Source organism: Lampetra fluviatilis, chromosome 3 (assembly GCF_964198595.1).
Source record: "Lampetra fluviatilis chromosome 3, kcLamFluv1.1, whole genome shotgun sequence".
Classification (NCBI taxonomy): domain Eukaryota; kingdom Metazoa; phylum Chordata; class Hyperoartia; order Petromyzontiformes; family Petromyzontidae; genus Lampetra; species Lampetra fluviatilis.
Genome location: NC_136277.1, coordinates 20,586,150 through 20,609,746, shown reverse-complemented (window position 1 = coordinate 20,609,746; position 23,597 = coordinate 20,586,150). Strand labels below are relative to the sequence as shown.

The 23,597-nt window shown below is 44.5% G+C and overlaps 1 protein-coding gene across 2 annotated transcripts in view; it reads right to left on the bottom strand.

The window, feature by feature from the left end:
- LOC144954224 (C-myc promoter-binding protein-like) overlaps window positions 1-22,482 on the bottom strand; it is a 117,937-nt gene extending 95,455 nt beyond the window's left edge. For both annotated transcript variants that reach the window (XM_078884776.1, XM_078884778.1), the window contains exon 1: window positions 22,006-22,482. The gene's annotated coding sequence lies outside the window, so the exon portion shown is untranslated. The remainder of the gene's footprint in view (window positions 1-22,005) is intronic.
- Window positions 22,483-23,597: the final 1,115 nt, after the last annotated feature.

Genomic DNA, 23,597 nt, shown 5'->3' with positions numbered 1-23,597 from the left:
TTACTATCGTACAATCCAATCAAATTTGGATGTATGGAGTATCTTAATAAAGCCGCAGTTCAAACTGTTGTACAGAAACGGTGAGCATATTTTACTTGTGGAAGCAGTCAGGCATAGGCGGAGGTAAAAATCGAGCTCTTGAACCAGGACTTGAGAAGGGGCAAGGGAGTCAACAGCTCAGATGGGTCGAGGAAAACAAATTCCAGACCCATTGGGGCAGTGGAGTGTTTACAGCAGGGGTTTGCAACCCTTTCCGAGTGAGGTGCCACAATGAGAATATCCCAGCTCCCAGTAGGATGAGAGGGCCATGTGATAACTTAACAAACGTGACGTAGTGTTGGTGAACAATGTGGGTGTGGTAGCCAGTTCATGGTGAACAGCCCATCGAGTGTTTGATTGCCACTCTTTGGTTCTTTCGGTAAAGTCATGTAGATAGAAAAGAAAAATAGCTAATAGATCACGACGTTTCGATAGCAACACAAGCCTTCGTCTTCAGGTGAAACAACACAGCAGGCAGACTGCTGAGGCAGGAGAAAACGTAGCGAGAGCGCTACTGCAGTCAAAGGTTATATACGTTTGTGGTGGGTACAACCCAAGGGGAAGTCGGCGGGGCTAGGGATGGAATTTGCAAGTAAATGTAAGGCGAGCAAACCTCGGCTAATCCGAGGGGGGAGGGAGGAGAGGGGGAGGGGATGCTGTAACGGGCGAGAGGGTGGGGATGACATTTACAGAGGGACCAAGGTGATAGAGAGAAAAAAGCTAGCAAACTTAGAAATGTAATGCAACTCAGAGAGTCGGCCAACACAACAGTTAACACTATACCTGGTTGATCAACGTCTTCCAAAGATTGCTAAATTTTGCATCCATCTTCTCGGTTGAAGTCACGTGTGGAAATCCTCCCCGTAGAGGCGGTTCAATCTGGATTTGAAGCTTTCGTGACTGCAGGAAATAATACTCTTTGGTTCTTTCGGTAAAGTCACGTACCCTTGGATTGTACCCATCACAAACGTGTATAACCTCTGGTTGCAGTCGCTCTCTCGCTACGTTTCCTCCTGCCTCAGCAGTCCGCCTGCTGTGTTCTTTCACCTTAAGACGATGGCTTGTGTTGCTATCGAAACGTCGTGATCTATTAGCTAGTGACCAATTGGCATGTTCTGTTTACGTGACAACCCTTACCAGTTGGCAGTGTCGGGTGGTGGCGGGTTTTAACGACACATTTATATATTTACGCGATCTCACCAAAAAAAAAACTCTATTATGGATGATATTGGTCGCGAAAGTCTACGTGTTAAACAGAGCTATGTAGCTCAGTGGGGCTACCTAGTAAAATAAAGAGTTGAGTTTCTTTCAGTCTTCGGCCTGTCAAAATCACAAGGTCGGTCGTATCTGGGCCACAGGCCACACCCATCGGTATATACAGTGATATGATTAATTTTACAAGACTAATCCAAGGAGAACATGGATAGGTGACCGTCTGGACAGGTTATTCAAAAAGACACTTTACATTTACAAAAAAGCCCCTTATTTTGCATACAATTTGATGAGCATGTGTAGGAAATGTTATGCAATCATAAGCAATCGTAACCAGTTAAAAGGCACTGTTGTAAGCAGGCACACTACTGCCTTAATGTTGAGCTGTCTCACCCCATCTGGATAAAAATCCGACAAGCAAACATGAGCAATACAGTAGAGCCCACGGCTTTCCATATGCATTCTTCCAGCTGTGTATCTAAATACTGAGGCTGCCCCAGGAATGCCCCACGTGTAGGTATACATTAGTCATGCAATGATTCAACCCCTTGCAATCCCATGCAATCCCATGCAATCTCGAGACATGACCCAATAATTATACGCAACATTTACGAATGTAAAACAATCGCTTCTTTAGCATACAATTTAGTGCAAACATCGCGAGTGGAAGAACATGTATTAACCGATTACTCGATATTTTGTTACATGCTTATTATTTATACTGCAGCATACAGCCTATATTGGGGGGGGGGGGGGGAGTGGCCCAGCAGTTAAATGCCCTGCACGATGAACCATACAGCCTGAGTTTGAGTCCCAGTGACGACTAATATCAGTGGCGAATGATATCCGAATCAGTCCAGGGTCCCCCTTTCACCAACCTACCCTGACCAGCAAGGCGAATTATGATCAATCCCCATGACCGAAAAGGCATGGGGCGGGGGACTTTACCACATATATTAAGTTATAGTGGATACAACAGCACCGTTCGCTACTAAGTGACGGCCACGTCACGACAGTGATTGTGACAAGCTAGGTGCGATTTGAAGTCACGTGAAGTGTCAAAGACTTTCTGGCAGGAAGACACTGAACAAACCCCACGTGTTGTGAGTTCATGAAGATGACTGCACTGACTAGAAAAAGCTGGATTTGAGCATGACCTCAGACACACAAGCGCTACTCACAAAAGGAAGCAGGAACCTTTTAAGCAAGAATCATAATAAACAGGAAACAAATGCTTGTGGGTGGTGCCTGCGCTGGTTGCCCATGTTGTGACCACTGCTATTGATAACCTACGGGGGTTCAATAATAAATAGTACTGCCACGGGCAGCAGCAGGCAACATCAAGACAGCACACAAGTGCTTGGAATGAATTTGACAGCAGCAGGCAGCTGCTGCACTGTACTCTGACATGCAAAGACGTATCCCTTTTTTTTCAAATATAAGATTGTTAAAATCCATTCCACAAACGTTCCGATTCCAAAGCAATTGCACGTACAATTGTTTGCATATGTACTGTTGTAAGCTAGATCTAAAAAAAAAAATTATCAATGGAAAAAACAAGATTCACAATGTAAAGAAATAATAATCCACAATACTACAATGAAAGGAATGCTGACGTGGTGTAATGGTGAGTACACTGGACTGGCAATCAAGAGAACGCTTGTTCCATCTCCCAGCGCAGCAGTTGAAACAATCAGCAAGTTCTTAAATCTCCCGACTCTGTCCACATGGCAGTTTAACCAGGAACATCACATACTCTTTGGTTCTTTCGGTAAAGTCACGTCGGAATAAAATAAAATAAATCACGACGTTTCGGGCACAACACAAGTGTCCGTCCTGATGAAGGATGCTTTACCGAAAGAACCAAAGAGTATGGATTCCTGCAGTCACGAAAGCTTCAAATCAAGGTACATCACAGTTTGTCTCTAGGCTGGTCGTGTGTGGTGGGGTAAAGTTTGGGTGCCCCCATCTCTTCCAAGACATCTTGCCGGCGTGGAAGAGTAGGCCAAAGTCCCCTCTAAAGGGGCTCTTCTAGTGTCCCCTCTATTGCAGGGGTTGGCAACCAAAATAACAAAAATAGATTTTTTTTTTAATTCGGTAAAAAACACTTCATATTTCAAGAGCCGCAATACACGTGAATACGAGAAATGTTCCTTAACAAATAACATCACGAAGCAGCCGCAGGTTGCTTACCCCCCCCCCCCTGTTCTGTTGGAAGCCCTTCGGCCAGCAATGGAATGAGCAAGCGATTGTAAGGGCTGCCCCTTTTCCTTTACCTGTTACTGCAGGGCAAGCACACACACACACACTTGAGTTAAAAATGTTTCTGCTAAAAGATCTTGTGTCATATATAGTATTCTAAATATTTGAATACTGCACGTTTGATATATATGATTGTATATTTCAATACTTTGCATTGTTATGAATTATTTGACATTCCGGCCTGGCAAACTCATCAACCGAATAAGCTCGTAGATTTAAAATGTAATACTGCTGTAAAGTACGAATCAAGAAGTTTATGTTCCACTCAACAGGCTTTCTTCATCCAAGCACGTCTCGATGAAGCGTGGGACATTGCTATTGGATGTTACTGCACAGGGAAGCCAGATGACACAATCCAAAAAGTGTTCAATACACTTGCCTGTGCCTCAGCAATGTTTAAGTGGCCGATGTGGATCATGAACAGTGGAATGCACCAAACTTTATGTAGAAGCCTTGCACCTCTTGCCAACCATTCTACCCATAGTTGTGTAGATCAACCAATGCCTCCGTCAAGACTTGGCTCTCCATGTGAATGCAATTGCCATGTAAGGTATTGTAAAAAAAATAGAAAGTTTTTGTTAACTAAATGAGTGCTAGTACTTGGACAGAAGAGTAGAGCTCACCTATCCACTGTTGCACTGTGAGTCACTGAGGACTGATCCTAGACACAATTTGGCAAGGATGAGGCTACAATAAGGCTTGAGCATATCTCAACTTGTGCATCAACTATCCAAGTGCAGCAGAGTTGATGCATTAATAAGCAATCTTGATTTGAAGCTTTCGTGACTGCAGGAATCCATACTCTTTGGTTCTTTCGGTAAAGTCACGTAGGTAGAAATAAAATAAAATAAATCACGACGTTTCGGGCGCAACACAAGCATCCGTCATCAGGTGGGAAAGCATGGCCTGCTGCTGATGCAGACTGTTTTTAAAGGTTTGAAACCTGCTGCATCAGCAGCAGACCATGCTTTCCCACCTGATGACGGACGCTTGTGTTGCGCCCGAAACGTCGTGATTTATTTTATTTTATACCTACGTGACTTTACCGAAAGAACCAAAGAGTATGCATGAATAATAATTACACGTATATATAGATTTTCATCAAGGATCTCAAAGCACTGTACAGGACACAGCAGCAGCAGACACTCAGAATAAACATTATTGAATAAGTAAATAATTGGATTGTATATGACAGATCCGCAAGTGACCTAAGTTAGATTATAAGAGCTGAATCATTAAAAGCATGTCCTATTGTTGAAGCTTCATTACTTTCACTCATTCATCATCAATTTATTTCGAAGGAGAAATAAAACACACTGTATATCATACGCTCGCCTGTATTCTAAGGGTCCAATTAATGTATTGGCAAATGTTTCTTGTCGTCAGATTTTTGGCCCAAATGTGTCAATGTCTCCATAACTCGCAATGCGGCAAACTGGCAAGGCGGTGTTTTCGGTCGCATTGTCAACATGTAAATTGGGATCAAAATACTGGTATTTTTTTCTCTCTTCTGAGTCTGGGTGATTGCATTATCTCATTCAAAATATTGTATTCATGTTGAAATCAAGAAAAATCAACGTGTCACATATGCAAGTTTAAATGCACCTTCAAAGAACCTTGCTATGCTCTACAAAAAGGATCCAACCAGTGGCGTAACGACATTGTTGTCAGCTCAGGGGGTGTGGAAATCGGTCAAGTGGGGCCCCAATATTTGATTTGTCTCGCACGGTCGCACCACCGAGGCTCTCTATCGCGGCTGCTCTTGCCTAATCACATCATTAAGCATTTTCGTTTGAAATTACTTTTTATTCTTTTACACTGCTGTCGAAAACATATCTCACGGTAATTGTCAACGGGGCCTCAACTCGTAGCTATGGCAACCAGGAGGTGTGTGGGGGGGGGGTCAAGGCACCTCCTCTGCCTCCACGCTAGTTACGCTTCTGGACCAACCTGGTCATGTCCAGAAATATATACAGACGCGTATGTGCTCATCTCGCTTTAAATAGGGAAATGTAATATGGGATCACTGTAAGGTTTTAATTTTCAAACTTGCCTGCCAGGCCAGCTTGTTGCCGTAACGTCAAGCTGGGCAAGACCTTCTTCCTGCGTCGTGCTGGTCAAGGCCGGAGCGGTGAAACATCTGTTTGTGGTTTGCATCTTGACTTGTCAGATATTGCGCGCGAGTTCAACTGCGAAGGCTGTTTGTCGTGGAAACAAAACAGTGTTTCGTTGTGCAGTCAATTCTGCTTACAACATCGCTTCTCGGTGCCAGTTCATGTGTTCGCCCCATGCCTCACAGTCTGGCTTTGTATGTTTAACTGTCCTCTCCAGTTACAGGCTTTTTTTGGAAACGCAAACGATACATAGCTACCATTTGCTTAACAGGAAAACGAGTGATATTAAGGGATCACATGAGCAAAGGTGTTGAGCCAAAAGCAGACTGCTTGAAAATGGCGTACACATTCAAATTTACCATCCATGTAATAAAAGACTAATCTGTGTGCATGTTTGTATAGAGACCTCGTCCTAGAAAACTCTACAAATTTCAATGAATGAGGTGTAATTTGAAAGCCCATGATACGCATCTTTTGCAAATGATGTTAAAATTAAGACGTGAACTTTGGCCCGATAACTTGGTTAATTAAGATAACACAGGCAGACCTTGCTTAGCACCGTGCAGTAAAACTCTTGATTCGTTATAGCACTCTCTGTTCGGGAGAAAACGTGTGCTGAATAAAAATCAAATCAAAGTATCTATAAAGCGCTTTCCGAGTGAGAACACGCAGCAGCGCAAGCCAGGGCAAAGGACCCGCCCCCAACATTCCATCAGCCAATGAGAGCAAAGTACGCTGAGCCAATCAGAACCCACCCCTGGCGATTCGAGTATCACGATTCGATGTCACAATTACATGAGAGAAAAAAATCGATGTATTTAGCCAGGTGAGAACTCACACGAGACCAGCATCGAGTCTCGGGCTCCACCTAAAAAAAACCTCACCACAGACATTTCGACTGAGCGCATCACTCAGATCACGGAGCTCTTCTCAGCTTCCCCACCGTGGCCTTGTACGAGTACAGTACACAATACCTGCTGAAGTTATTTATTCAATCATGTTTACCATACTCTTTGGTTCTTTCGGTAAAGTCACGTAGGTATAAAATAAAATAAATCACGACGTTTCGGGCGCAACTCAAGCGTCCCGTCATCAGGTGGGAAAGCATGGTCTGCTGCTGAGGCAGACTGTTTTAAAAGGTTTGAAGTGGGTGTAGCCTAAGGGTCATAAAGAAGTGGCCGGGGCTAGCGATGTTAATGTGAGAGATTAGCATGTAACTGTAAGATAGAAGGAGAGTGGCACGGAAGTGGCTATGTTAATGTGAGGGATTAGCATGATGTTAATGAGAGATTAGCATGATGTTAATGTGAGAGTTTAGCATGTAACTCTAGAAAAGGAGGGTGAGCATGAGAGATCTAAGAAAGAGGCATAGAGAGAGACACAGAGTCGGAAATAACAGCTGAAATAGGCAGGTAGGATGGAAACATCACAGTCAGTTAAGACTTTACCTGGTTAATAACATTGTTCCAATGATTGCTCAGTTTGTACCCATCCTCTCGGTTGAAGTTGTGTTTATATGTCTGGATGGCTTCATGAACAAATCTCTGAAGGTAGCCGGTAGGTTTGCAGAGTACCTCCGTCTATTTCGTGTGAACACATGGCAGATCTGAAACTGTAGGACTAATACCTCTGCCGTTGCTGATCATTGTTTTAACGCTGTGGGCTCACACGAAATAGATTTTTCCAAGACGGAGGTACTCTGAAAACCTACCGGCTACCTTCAGAGATTTGTTCATAAAGCCATCCAGATATTTAAACACAGACACAACTTCAACCGAGAGGATGGGTACAAACTGAGCAATCATTGGAAGGACGTTATTAACCAGGTAAAGTCTTAACTGACTGTGATGTTTCCATCCTTCCTGCCTATGTCAGCTGTTATTTCTGACTCTCTGTGTCTCTCTCTATGCCTCTCTCTTAGATCTCTCATGCTCACGTGTCCTTTGGATTGCACTCTCATGCCTTTGGATTGCACTCTCATACTCACATGTCCTTTGGATTGCACCCGTTGGGTTGCACTCCCTCGTCGAGGAGGCCGCTCTCCTTCCATCTTACAGTTACATGCTAATCTCTCACATTAACATCACTAGCCCTGGCCACTTCTTTATGACCCTTGGGCTACACCCATTTCAAACGTTTTAAAACAGTCTGCCTCAACAGCAGACCATGCTTTCCCACCTGATGACAGATGCTTGTGTAGTGCCCGAAACGTCGTGATTTATTTTATTTTATACCTACGTGACTTTACCGAAAGAACCAAAGAGTATGGATTATTGCAGTCATGAAAGATTCAAATCATGTTTACCATCTCTATTATTATAATTAGTGCTGTTACCAATACCCCAAGGAAGCCCTCATATATTCCTCATATAGAAATAAGTGGGTTCCAGACATGAATACACGAGTTCAAACACAAGGTAAGGTCACCTGATGTCTTTGGCGTCAAAAACAAATTGTGGTCCCCGCCTCAATACGGCGATTTAAAAACACATTCCTGCGGAGGGAGTGGGTAGGAAGGTTGGGTTGCTCGGTCAATGGCCAGGGTCAACGGCGGCGTGGTGTATTCCGCAAATATGCCCGACTATGAGGGCGGGCACAAGTCGGCGTAAGTAGGTTAAAAGGGCACTACGGGGTGACCAGCCCCTCCCCACCCAGCCCCACCCCTCCCACCCCCCACCCAGCCCCACCCTCCCCACCCAGCCCCTCCCCACCCAGCCCCTCCCCACCCTCCCCTCACCACCCAGCCCCACCTCTCCCATTTTTGGATGCACGACGGACGGACACAATAATCCCCTGTGGGCTGGTGTAATCAGGAGGTTCCGACCAGTATAACCTGCCCTGGCTCAGGATCAACACTGCCCGAGCACTTCTGACAGTAAGGAGACACTGACATTAAATCCAATAAAGTTCAAAATTTGCTTCAACGAGCCGAGGATTAACATTAAAAACACACGGTGAAAGATATTCATTAAACATGGGAATTTGTGTACTAAACCACACAAGCTAGAAGCAACATTAACAAGCAACTGCAAGTAAAATCTTGGCACCGCGATTAAAACAATTCCGGAAGGCTGCTTTTTTATTCTAATCAGAGACGGCACGCTGGGTGCTTAAATGAGTCTTGTAAAACTGCTAGACAGTAGACACTAATCCATCTGCCACTTTACATGCAAAAGATATACCACCATACAACTTACGTCACATGTAACGATCACTTATTTTCGACATTGTTTTCAAATTATAAACGGTGACTTTATCATGCAAATCCCCAAATAGATGTTCAAGATTATGAATAAGCGTCCTGTTAAAGTGAGTTTCTATCCAACTATAAATTCACGAAGAATAATTTAATTTAATCTTACATTATTAACAGTATCTAAGAAACCCTCTTCAGAAGTAACAAAACTGTTGAGAAAAGCAAGCGGGCTTGGGCAGATGTCAAGAGAAGGGATGATGGCCGATGGTCAAGACGACAGCCGAGGAATCGAACGAATCTGAGATGAACGTCAAGGGAAGATCAACTCGCGTGCAGGTGCTTGGTGGATTATTACAGCAGAAGATTGTGAGAGATGGCGACGGCTTGAGAAGGCGTTCGTCCAGCAGTAGATAGATGGTGGCTGATGACGACGACGAGGATGACGAAGAATAACTCGGAAGCGCTAGGTTACCGCTTTGTGTGCACATGAGCCTGCACACACACAAGGGATCCACTGAATATTACTTCTTGTGAGACGCTGGACACTGAGTACCTTATTAGGTGTCTGGCCAGAGCTGAAGCTGAATAGCACAGTATATTTTTGGAGGAGAGTGTAGCGGCTTCATGGAGAGTAATGAGTCCTAATGTGGGGCGAGGGGGCGTGGGCATTTTAGGAAGCTTAAAAGGAGGGGTGTGCGTCGACCGGCCTGATTGGAAGAGTGGGTCAGTGGGTCATCCTACGACCAAATCCGTCAAAATATGCCCCACCTCGTTCGATCTCAGAAACTGAGGACCAAAGCCTGTTTAGTAATAGGGATGGGTAACCACAAAGGCTTGTCAGGTGTTGTAGATGGGGCTGTGAGGTAATCAGGAGATGGCGGTGTTGAATGTTACTCCGTCATATGTGTGGCTTTTCTCTGCATACTATAGTTTCCGCCCACAAGCCAAACACTCATTAATGGTATTGGCCAAATGTCCAAATGCAGGATCCTGGAAAAAAAAGTACTGAGACTCAGTGAGGCTTTCCTAGTTAAATAACTGCCATTTTTACCAGGTAGACACATAAATACATGCATGAACATGGGGAGAGCTATCTAGGCAAACAGGAACAGAGTTCTGCAGAGAAATGTGTGGGAAACATGGGACATAGGGAAATGGGAGTCACAAAGGAACACATGGGGGGGACATATGGAGATGTGGGTGGATGCAGATGAATGCAGGAAACAGTGAGACAGGTGGCTACCACCACCCACTTGGCAGTCTGGGCCACTTTCCAAATCAAAAAGCACATCCTTCTCAGCAATAGTATCACTACATAATCAACATTAAAAATATTAAAGACAGCACTATTTTAAATAAAATACAAAATCTCAAGTTAAATAAAATAAGACTTTCCCCCATAGCATAAGTGTCAAAATCCTCAGTTTCAAATAAACCCAGAGCTTGAGGGCAAAATTACAGTGGTAATCAGCAACAGCTGAATTTCAAAGCAGTCAAAAGTTAGGACCTGTGAGTTTATGGTTGGTTGGTTATTTGATGACAAGACAAATGAAAGATATGATTTTGGTTTGAATATGAGCTTACAGATGTGCCGCAAGCCATACATTTCTAAAAACAAAGGCATGAAACTCAGTTCAAAAGAGAACCAGATGTCAGGTTTCAGTCTACATGTGTGACTACAATGAGATGTTAGTGAAATCAGATGCAGAAATTTTATATTTTATTTAAACTAAGCTATATAGCTATTTTCAGAAGAGACCTGGCCACATATGATAGCTCAACAAAGTGGCTTATGATGTAGAAATGTATAGCAGCCAAATACTCTAAACCAATGTTTTCAAATACAGAGGGAAAAACCAGAGGACCCGGAGAAAAATCCACACGATCACGGGGTGAACATGCAAGCTCCAAATATACAGGCATCAGGGTCGGGATCGAATGCACGATCTCATGCATACCCGGCAAGGTAGTTAACACGTTACCACCGCGGCACAATTTCATTGCATTCCAGGATTTAACAATAAATATAATTTCAGATTATTAACAAAATATAACTTTAAGCAATTAAGGAACTGTAAGTAATGGAGCCTCCAATTTTTTTTTTAAGGTTTGCTAAAATAATCTGATGAGTAGATAAAACAGGAAAACATCTTGGCTTCTATTTTGTGGTTCAAGTCTAAATATAGAAAATGCATTTCTAGAAGGACCATTCATGATTGCAAGCTCATATTAACTTCATAAGAACGATAAGAGGACACATTAACATGTAAAATGCCTCATTTTCCAAATGGTACCACAATTTTTCCGTGATGTGCTTGCAAGGCGGCCAGAGCACTGGTGCAGAAAAAATTAGATGACAAAATGTAGTGGCCCTATAGCTCAAGACTGGCATCATCCATTAGGAACAAAGCATATATTGTAGTAGATGGATATAAGCACACCCTTTGGGAGCAAGTCCCTCTGTGCTTATATCAAAAGTAGCGTGCTTGGGGGTCAGACGCTGCCCTTTACATTCTCCCCATCAATATAATGTAGGATGTGTTTCCTATATCAGAATTGGGCTTATCCAAGGTGCGGTGATATCTAACATCTCCCGTACAATTTTTGGTTTCATATAATGGTTGGTGCCCTGGATTTTCAAACCATAGTTCACTGGCTCACCAGCTGCCTGGCAAGTAAAAGAGTAGGCCAAATAACCTATGGGAGAGGCTCTTTAGTGCTCCCTCTAGTGTTGGCTAGCCATCAAACAAAGACAGTCACTGCATCGCACGCATTCAGATGCGCTTCTACAACCATCTGGAACTCTCTTCCTTCTGATATGAAGAAGCCATTGGAGCTAGGCACTTTTAAATCTAGATTAAAACTAATTTCTTTCTAAAGGCTTTTTGTGTTTAGTTTGTTGTCCTTCCCCTGCACCTCCGATTAGCATGGTTGGCTACATATGGTCAGATACAAGTTCAACATTGATACATACAGGCCCTTCTGCCAGCAGTGGCTTGAGCAAGCAATTGCAGAGTTGCACCTCTGCCTCTCACATAGGCATCATTTGGTGACACACAAGCAAATGCACACTTTCAAGAGGACCCTTGCACTTGTGTGTTTGGCTAGATCCTTTGTGAGTATTCTCCAAAATGAATGAAAGCACACGCTGCCAAACCGTTTCACATTTGCTCATTTAGAAACCAAGGTGACGGTAAACACGTGAATGCGATTCCGATGTTTCATCACGGTAGGATGAGGCCTTTGCTCAAAATCTGCAGACCAGCTGGGGTCACATGCAATGCTGTTACTGCGGAATAACCACAGCTCTTTGCTTTTGCAGACTTCCTGGCCAGTCTGCTTTCCTCACCAAGGCCTACAGCAAACATTCAGAGTCTGCAACCGTTTGCACACAATAGAAAACTCGGTTTGCAACAAGTGGGTAACGTGTACGCAAAAGTTTTAGCTTGCTATACAAAGGACACTGATATTGTTTCTTTGCATTGGTTGTGGTGGAGAGCAAAAATGTTTAGCACTTTTATTTTATGCAGGTTTTAAATGAGTTCCACACAAAGGCTTTCCACTTCCCTCTAAAAGAGTTGTGCCCATAAACACGCAATGGGGACGCATCCAAGACATTTTGTGCGGGGCTTTTAGAAAGCACTATTGTTGCCCCTTCTATTTAAAGCGGGAGAAAAATGTTAGGGGACAAGTTAAACACAGTTTCTGCAACGTGGCATACTATGGCTTGAGAACATTTTTTAATCTGAGCACATTTTTTTTTACAATTAGTGTTTCACCATGGAATATCAATGAGGCCCCTCTGTTTGTGTTTGTGTGAACATTGCAAATCATGAGCCACTGCACATTTATAGGACATTGTTTGCTGCTCGTTCTTTACCATGGGTGTGTGATAAAATATTTCTTGGCAAATAGCGGTTTATTTTGGAAGGAGGAAAATGTCACGGCCTGCTAACGCATGTGGCAAACTGACGCATTTGACCTTGTGCATTATTGCATGCTGAGCAATGTACAGAAGCTGTTTTTAAAACGTGTGCATGCATCACATCATAATAGATGCAAGTATTTTGTATTTCAACTTTATTGGGAAATATTTCATGTAAACACAAAAAAATTTGCCTGGTAAATTAACTGCAATAACATATCATATCAAGAAGAGAAAAAAAGGTTGTCAGGTATAATGCTATATTTTCTCTTCCATTAAATTTTTTTAACATTAATGTAAGAAAAAAAACTTTAAATATGATCCGAACATGTACAGCCCTTTGGTGAAGCCACTGCTGGGTGAGTGTCTCGTCGAGGTTATTTGATGACACTTCACCACACTGGACAGTGCAAGGCTGGCCAAAGGCTTGGAGGGGCATAGACGGGAGCTATAAAAGTCGAGTACAACAACGTATCTTGTGTCACTGCTCTACGCTGCCGACAACTTAGCCCCTGCAACAGCCTATAACACCTGGCGTGCATGGTGATCACTCATCCAAGCACGATCCAGGCTCAGCTCTGCTTAGTTTCCAAGATCTGATGAGATCGGATGCATTCTGAGTGTTTTGGTTATTGGCTACATGGAAATAAACGGCCTGCAATATACATATACTGCAAGCAAACAGCTGTCAGCAATATACCCTGTGAATTTGTAATGATAAATGACTACAAATACAGCACATGTAGCTCTCACTATCAAAGGATTGTTTTACATAAACCCTGATTTTTAAAAAAATCAATAGCTCAGAGACAAGTATTTTTGTATGAATGTTAGGTAACAACCATATTATATAACAATGATGACAGTATCTTATTCCACACAAATCATTTTGGTGGCTTGTAGAAACACACCCATCCCCCTACCTTTATTTTGAAACACTGACAAAATAACCTCGGGGAAAATCTAAGTCAATTCCTGGCAGTAAAGAAATGCACTGTTACCCTTTGATAGTAAATAGCATGATGTCAAGGGCAATATGCAGGCATTTGTAAACCCACTTCAAAATGCAGCATCAAAACATAAAATTACGTCAATAATGGAAGTGATTATGAAGATAATACTGTAGTGACAATTAATAAACTCGAATGGTGGTGAATGATTAAATTAGCAATTATCACATTCATATATCAAGATTACGGTCGTATGAATACAGCTTTAAATTTAGAGTTATTGGAATTCTAGTTAAAACAATGTTATGGCGATTTGAGTTTTTTTACACTTTCATAAAGTGTGGAGAATTTCACTGATAAATGAATACTTGTGCCCGACACAGAACTTGTAGAACATAAGGCAGGTTTTTTTTTTAATGCTCACCTTCTCCCAATGACATAGGAAATAACCAGCAGTGTACTACCAATGAGACACAAAGCCTCAACTGCCGAGTGAAAGTGACTTCCTGCACAAATTAATGTACGGTGGGGGCCCCTCTAGATTGGCAGCCCCAAGTCAGTGATGGAAATTATAAATTGGTTTTCACAACGCATTTACAAACCCAGTGACCTGATTCCACTCCCAGCCACAGCTATTTGCCATCAATGGCGATGCATTAACAAACCCATTGACCTGATTCCATTTCCCAGCCATGGCTACTGCCATCAATGTGATATCTGAAGCGGACCTTTGCTCCCTGCTTCAACCTGCACCGACCAGCGTGATTAAACATAGCTCCTGTGACTGGCACGGCAGTGGATTGGCCAAGGGTTGTATGTTCTCATTAAAACACCGAGGTGATGATTATATACTGAAATATTGTTCCATTTCTAAGAGGATGTTTTTCAAATGTCCCTTCACTGATCAATATTCAATCACAAAAGCATGTCCGTATCGTTTAGGGTATGCCTTTCCAGTAGCACCTTCTGCACATATCTTTATACTGCACATGTACTCTTAAGTTAATTCAATATCTTCACAATGTTTATCATTTAAACAAAAAAACAGGTTCACTACTGGATAATGTATGCGTCGCTATCCCTGCACACATATGTATTTCTTTTAGGACTCCCTATCCCAACTAATATTACCACCGAGTTCTCCCCCTGGGTTAAATTAAGGAAGTAATCTTGTAACATAAGAAGAGAAGCTTGCATGTAGCTCATTTGTGAGAGGCCGTCTGTTCTCCGCTATCAAGACACATTTTTAGTCATCATTAATAATGTTCCAAAAAAAGTGTTTGGCACTTGCATACAATGGCCTACTATTTGGAATAATAGACCTTTTACATCCGCGGTAATAAGACGGCGTATGTCCTCTCCCAAGAACGGCATGCTTATCTGACAACATTCCAGTAACATATTATTATGGAGGACAGTCGAGATAAGGATGAATGTTTCATCACTTTCAGACTTTATGTCAGCACCCTATATATGCGCCCACGTGAGCCAGCCACTAGGAGAAAGCAATCACATTTGACAGTCCCAGTGAAAACAAGTTAAATGTCTCATCTTAAGGCCACTTCACTCGGCAAGTAATTCCATGTGGCGTGCAGACGGCATCATGAATGGCCACGATTATAATTAAGTCCATTCACGGCGGTAAACTGTTGAATATTAATGTTGTGCGTTCTACTACTGGAAAGTATGCACACAATTGGGATTTTAATAATATTCACCAAATAAAAATATAAAATCAAACGATAAATATATTTCAATCATGCAAAGTGGATGAAATTCAAACTGTCGTTTTTCAAAGACAGCTATTGCACAGCTGAGCCAAATTATTTTCTTCTGTAACAGATAATTTTCATAATAACGTCATAAATTTCGATTTAAAGCTTTCGTGACTGCAGGGATTCATCTTCTTGGTTCTTTCGGTAAAGTCACGTAGAAGGGAAATAATAAAATAATAAAAATAAAACATTATAAAATACAATTCTCACGACGTTTCGGCCACAACGCAAGCAGCCGTCCTCAGGTGAAGAACAGCGTTTTTCCGACAGACCTGTTCTTCACCTAAGGACGGCTGCTTGCGTTGTGGCCGAAACGTCGTGAGAATTGTATTTTATTATGTTTTATTTTTTTATTTCCCTTCTACGTGACTTTACCAAAAGAACCAAGAAAACGTCATAAATGTTTTACACTCTATTGGGCTTCACGTACTAACAATATCCAGCATGCACATTAAATAAGGGAACATCGTTTTCTTGTGAAAAGCTCAGTGATGAAGCAGCACGTTAAAATTGATTAGCAAAGCTTCAAGGGCAGGAAGCAGTGGCAACTCTTTCACAACATGTGGAAGGGTAAATCAGCATGTGTCATGCAAGCACTTCCTGTTAAAGGCAAGATTGAAAAATGGGCCTGATACATTGTGTAGGTTTTACCATCTACCTTGACAAGCTTCAAATCTCCGGACCGAGAATATCTTGCATAGAAATGTGCACGATAGAACGAATCACTGCGAACTGAAACTACATTATGAACTGAACACACCTTAGCAAGAATAAAGACCCATAAAAGTGATCCATTATGCACTTTATATTCTTTGGGCATTTCGGTAAAGTCACATAGATATGTTCTAGGAAAATAACAAAAAAACTAAGTTTTTTTTCCTGACGACCGCTTGTGTCGCGATCGAAACGTCGTAGTTTTATTGTTATTTTATTTTAACCCATCCACGTGACTTTACCGAAAGACCCAAAGAATATGACTTCCTGCAGTCACGAAAGCTTTAAGTCAAGACTTGTGCACCTTATGAAGTTTCGCTGCACATTTATCAGTGAGGAAACTCGTGTGACCAACACGACCGTATCCGGTACTCCAGTGTGATATTCTACATGCCTCCACGAAACCCCACAATTGCTTGACAGGATGCCTATTAAATTTTTAATTTCTTGCTTCACGACAAAAATACAAAATGCTGCTTATGTGTTTTGTTGTTCTATTTTTAGTTGTGTCCAAATATTTTTTTAGATTTAATATGGGTTACCACCACGTAGAAACTGATGGCATGCAATACATCTGCATGCCTCGGGAAATGAAGGCCTGCAACTATTTTGAACTGACTCAAAATCTGTTACAGATGAAAACAACTTCATACGGCACAGCATCGTTTTTCATTTTGAGGCTACACATGGATGACGGCATGCTGTGTGCTGGTGTGAAGTGGTACGAGAATGTGTGTTCATATGAACAAGGTGAATTAAGAAAATCAAACATTTAAACTAAACAGCCAAATACTACGAAACGGTACGTTTCTAAACGTGGAGGGAAAAAACCGGAGGATCCAGAGAAAAACCCATGCGACCACAGGGAGAACATACAATCTCCAAATAGACAGGCGTCAGTGTCGGGATCGAACCAACTAACTCCTGCATACCAGGCGAGGTGGTTAACATCTCGCCACCGCGGCGCCATTTGATTACTCCAAATCCACTTACAATCTGCTTGCAATAAACCTGCTCCAAGTGTCGTTTTAAATTAATGCACCTAGTAAATAGCAACCAGATGGACAGGAAAAACACAGGTTTGTGCTTCCAGAGGCATTTCCACAACATAAATGCTGAATAACAATATTGTCTTCAACCCAATTATATGTCGAATGAGCCGATTATTGGGATGGCGTGCTATTTCCAGATAATCAAGCAACACATTACTTTTATTATTTTAAAAAAAACAGACTTCTAGTCAGCTACCCAAGTAGGCGTTTCATATGATAAACATCAAATTCAATGTATACAGATACAGTAAAGGGATACGAACGAGACAGCCAATTGGTTATTTTCTGGGTCAAGTGGTTCACAACAGAAGTGATGTAACTTGTACACTTACAAATACCGTACCAGCTATAAATCATATACTGTGAAACGATTTTACTTAACGTACCCATACATTTATAGGTTTGCTTTAATGTGTTCATCTTACTAGTCTAATTTATAGCATTACATCCAACTAAAACTTTACATCGCCTTCTCTTTACGAATGTATGCTTTTTTGCTGGTCTCTTCCCTTACCGCTGACGAGATGTTGATGCTGCAATGCTGTGCAGTGAGCAGTCTTAACACACTGTATGATTCACAGCGCATCTTCCGCTTTAGCTAATCTTCATTACCAGAAGCCACCTCCTCGGCAACGCAGTGGGGGTTTCACAATGACGGCCGAATTAAACAATTAATTCCTGAATGTCGAATTTCAATTTAATTTGTTGTTTGCACCGTTATTAAGGAATACGCAAATTGTGTACCGATTGTAACTCTGCATCGATTAATAGAGTCTGAAGCTCACGATACATGGTATTGAATTGCGTGCGTAGTGACTTTTTTCCCTTTATGTTGCCTTGGTTTCATGTGAACCCTCCAACCAATAGCGACCACAACATTCACCACAATGTAAAAACATTATTGGGACAACTCATTGGATCGCAGGGGAGGTGAATCATTGAACCCTTCATTCTTACAGCGTGCGACATACTGGAAATGAATTAACAGAATTTTAAAGGCAGAATTTGTGAATATCACAAATGTTTGATGCAACAATTTGCATTTCAGAACTATCCAGAAATAACTATCCAGAGGCCACTGGCTTACTTACAAAAATGTCATGCAACAAAGTAAATGCGCATTACACCGTGAAATAGAAATATATACATTCGAGAACAAATGCATGTTAGAGACATGACATTGACTGTTAAGAAAATTAAGTGGCACGGGTAGACCGTGTTGGTAAAGACGGGTTTGGTAGCCAGTGGTTGAGATTACCGACAGTGGCAGCCCAAAGGAAGGGAACAAAACAACCGGTGAAGTCGATGCACGTCGGTGATGGAACGAGAGAATCGGGCTGTGTGAATGTGTGCACGGACTGGTGTGTTTCAAGGCCAACAAGAGATTATGACGGCTTGGATAGCCCTTTGTCCAGAAGTGGACAACAGCATGGCTGATGATGATGATGAACGCAAGACGACGCGTAAACACGAAGCTGTGCTATTTAACTCAACGATCAAAACAAACAATTGTTTTACAGCAATGGGCGTCTATGGTTGCACCCTGCAATGTGATGCCTGCAAAGAACAAAACACACAGAATACTACACAGTGCACGTGTGTTTGTATGTACTTTCTTGCATAACGACGGTGCTTTGTCGTGATATACTTGTATATCCATGTACACACTCCAATCCACGAAGTCTTTGCAGTATTCAGGGGTAATTAAATGACCTTCTGCAACACAGTGCACGTACAGTACGGTGGGCATTGTTCTTCTCATCACGGTGCTATTTCAATAATGCTCAAAGGTCAGCCTGCAGCAAACGTCGTTGATAATGCCAAATAAATCTACCACGTCCGCAATTACATTAAGGAAATGCTAATGAATAGACCTGCACATTTGGCTTTGACATTGGTGGCGCTCCGTCACACACGCACGATCGTTTTGAACGTCGATCTCGCCCAAGACAACACGAGATCGACGCAACGAATGTACCCCCTGGTGATTGTGCAAATCCACCGTTCCAACACCGACGCAAGCGAAGCCAACGATGACCTCAGCAAACACCGCTACCTAACACTCGTTTCAAATGACGTGGATAAAACCACAGCTTGGAACGGAATCAAAAACGTTGTGATGGAACACTCTGAAGAAAGTATATCCTCGGTGCATTTATATTCGTACGGGAGGTGCTTCTGCCATGCATTTCCAGAAGTCGGTGTGCGATTATAAATAGAAGCGTCACCCATCGTATCCCCATATATCTTGCCTATATAATTAGCCTAGAACGTAATGTTATACAAGTGTATGGTAGCGTTCATCTCTGTTGGAGATCCCAAGTCACTCACTGGTTTAGAGTCTATATTGCAATGGTAAAGGCCTATCTGTCCACAGACAACCATTGTTGTATTCTGAGCTAAGTCAAATGACAACTCACACACATTTTAATAGATATAGTTACATCAATGTGAACAATTGGATATGTACCGTACTTTGACCTTTAATTATTCAGCGATGTGACAGTACAATCTAGGGTTGCTCAAATTATTGCTGACAAATATTTGGGTCTCTTTACTGCAACTTGGGCAGCTGCTTTCAGTCAAAAAATGCTAACATGGAACCAACCCTACATCTAAATGAAGTGTTATCTACCGGTGCAAAAGTCTACTGGGGAGGAAGGAAGTAGATACATCCATGGAGTACTACAGGCATGTCGGCAACCTGATGACCATTCTGCTGCAATTGACTGAATTGTCCCAGAGTTGTATCCTGCCGACATAAAAATGGAAACTTCCAGCACATAGCTACGGTCAACAAGAGACTCATGCCTAACCCACGAACCTTACACCGTTTAACAGGGAGACTTTCGCGACCAATATTGTGGCATGTATTTTGGACTTCTTTCGCACCGTACGTCGTAGCCAACCGTGCTCATCGAAGGTGCGGAGGAAGGATAACAAGCTAAACACAACAAATAAGAGATGTTTGGCTTAGATCGCGTAAATAAAATAAGTGTCGTTAACCAACCACCACCCGACAGTCAACTAGTAAGATTTATCACGTTAACAAAACGTGAGCTGAAATAGTAACTAATTGGCACGTCTTATTCACGTGACACATCTTACTAATTCACTGTTTCTGGTGATGGTGGGTTCACGACCCATTTCCGCGATCTAACCCAAACAGAAACACATTATTATGAATAACCTTAACAAGCTTCTTCCAGCAGGCAACTTTTATTCTACTGGCAGTAAATGGAAACCTTTGCACAGCAGCTGTCTCGTTATTTTCAACGTCACCGAATACACCAGGGCTCTTTATTTCCCAGATGTAGCATTTTACACTCAAAACCATCACTGACACTGGGCGATGTTGACAATACAGGCGAGTAAAATGAAGAGCACATCACAAAAACAATTGTGGCTATGACATTGCAGATACACACAATCTGGCGGTCAGCAAGCTGGCCAATTTGCCGATGGCAGAGCTTGAAGTGATGAATGATCGTGGTGTTATTGACGATGTTAATGGTGATGGCAGCATGTTTTTCAGGAGTGACGTTGGTATTGGTGGTCACCAGGAATTGGTGTTGCTAGTGATGTTGTTAATCGATAGTCTGGTGGTGGTGACTATTGGCAGTAGTACTGGTGAAGCTCATGGCAGTCAGTGGTGACGGTGCTGGGCTACTAATCATTGTGACAGCAATGTTTGGTTATATTGCTGCTGGATTGTGATAAGTGGCGGTGGCGCTGATGATTGTGGTGCTGCTCGTGATGGCAGTGATAATGAGGTGTTGCCAATTGCGCTTAGGAGCCGAAGGTGATCGATCGCTGGCGGTGATTGGTAATGAAAAATCATGACGGTGATATGATAGCGTTGTTACGGTTCAAAGGGCGTTTGGAAAATCTGTCAGTGAGTTGTGTTCGTGGGGGTGATGGTTGATGGGTGACACTGGTGATGGTTGATGGGTGGCACTGGTGATGGTTGATGGGTGGCACTGGTGATGGTTGATGGGTGACACTGGTGATGGTTGATGGGTGGCACTGGTGATGGTTGATGGGTGGCACTGGTGATGGTTGATGGGTGGCACTGGTGATGGTTGATGGGTGACACTGGTGATGGTTGATGGGTGACACTGGTGATGGTTGATGAGTGGCACTGGTGATGGTTGATGGGTGGCACTGGTGATGGTTGATGGGTGGCACTGGTGATGGTTGATGGGTGACACTGGTGATGGTTGATGGGTGACACTGGTGATGGTTGATGGGTGGCACTGGTGATGGTTGATGGGTGACACTGGTGATGGTTGATGGGTGACACTGGTGATGGTTGATGGGTGGCACTGGCGATGGTTGATGGGTGGCACTGGTGATGGTTGATGGGTGGCACTGGTGATGGTTGATGGGTGGCACTGGTGATGGTTGATGGGTGGCACTGGTGATGGTTGATGGGTGGCACTGGTGATGGTTGATGGGTGGCACTGGTGATGGTTGATGGGTGGCACTGGTGATGGTTGATGGGTGGCACTGGTGATGGTTGGTGGGTGGCACTGGTGATGGTTGATGGGTGGCACTGGTGATGGTTGATGGGTGGCACTGGTGATGGTTGATGGGTGGCACTGGTGATGGGTGGCACTGGTGATGGTTGATGGGTGGCACTGGTGATGACGACGTTACTGGTGATGTTACGGCTGGTTGGTTGTCACGATCACCACCAATACCAAACAGCACGACCGTCAGCAATCTCCAGATTGACCTCATTCATCGGCCCGGGGCCTCCTTACCTGCGACTCGGCTCAGGAAGCGGGGAATCTTCAGCAGAAGCAGCAGCAGCAGAAGCCACCGGAGGTATCTCGCATCCCTCGCCCGAACCACCACCACCAACCAATCCTCGGCCTCTCACTTATTCTACAAAATAATTATGCTATAAAAAACACACAACAGTGATAACCCGTCAAGGGAGAATGAGGCTCTACGCTCAGTGGCAGAGCGTAGCAAATGAATAAAATGTGGAAAGAAAAGCAACGATTCTGAGTCGCGGTCCGTCAGGAGGCAACCACCCCGCTCGTCCTCCCGGGGTGTTGACGCTAAATGTGAACGAGTCCGCCTCGGAGGCCCGCGCCGTGTGGCCCGCGCCGTGTGGTGACGACGACGACGACCAGCCGAGTCGCTCTTCACTCGGGGGGGGGAGGAGGAGGCGCGTGGCGGCGCAACGAGCGCGGCCCGAATGCGCGCCGGGACGCGGCCATCACTCCCCGCGGTGCAACGGGGGTGACGGTGGTGGGGTGGGGGGGGCGAGGGGGGGGAGGGGCAGGGGGGAGGGGCGAAGGGCGGGAGGGGAGGGGCGAGGGACAGGGGGGAGGGGCGAGGGACAGGGGGGGAGGGGCGCGGGGCAGGGGGGAGGGGCGAGGGACAGGGGGGAGGGGCGAGGGACAGGGGGGGAGGGGCGAGGGGCAGGGGCGAAGGGCAGGGGGGGGAGAAGGACAAGAGGTGGAGGGGCGAGGGGCAGGGGGGGAGGGGCGAGGGGCAGGGGGGGAGGGGCGAAGGGCAGTGGGGGGGGAGAGGGACAAGAGGTGGAGGGGCGAGGGACAGGGGGGAGGGGCGAGGGATAGGGGGGGAGGGGCGAGGGATAGGGGGGAGGGGCGAGGGACAGGGGGGGAGGGGCAAGGGGCAGGGGGGGAGGGGCGCGGGGCAGGGGGGAGGGGCGAGGGACAGGGGGGAGGGGCGAGGGGCAGGGGGGGAGGGGCGAGGGGCAGGGGGGGAGGGGCGAAGGGCAGGGGGGGGAGAGGGACAAGAGGTGGAGGGGCGAGGGACAGGGGGGAGGGGCGAGGGATAGGGGGAGAGGGGCGAGGGATAGGGGGGGAGGGGCGAGGGACAGGGGGGGAGGGGCAAGGGGCAGGGGGGGAGGGGCGAGGGACAGGGGGGAGGGGCGAGAGACAAGGGGAGGGGCGAGGGACAGGGGGGGAGGGGCGAGGGGCAGGGGGGGATGGGCGAGGGACAGAAGGGGGAGGGGCGAGGGACAGGGGGAGGGGCGAGAGGCAGGGGGGAGGGGCGAGGGACAGGGGGGGAGGGGCGTGTAAGGGGAGGGAGGGGCGTGGGGGGGGGGCGTTGTAGGGAGCGGTGGCGTTGCGGTTAGCGCAAGGGTCGCCAATCCTGCGGCCTGCTTCGTGACGTTGTTTATGAAGGAGCACCGTCTCGTATTCACGCGCACTTGTCGCTCTTGTAAGGGGCTGTCCAAAAATCGATTTAAACTATTGTCGTTGCCGTGCGTATTTAATGTGGCGCTGCACTCTGATGTTGTCGGAGAAAAATTTATGAAAAAGTCTATTTAATTAAGTAGAACGTGTTGTCTATATTTAAAGTTGACGTCACATTT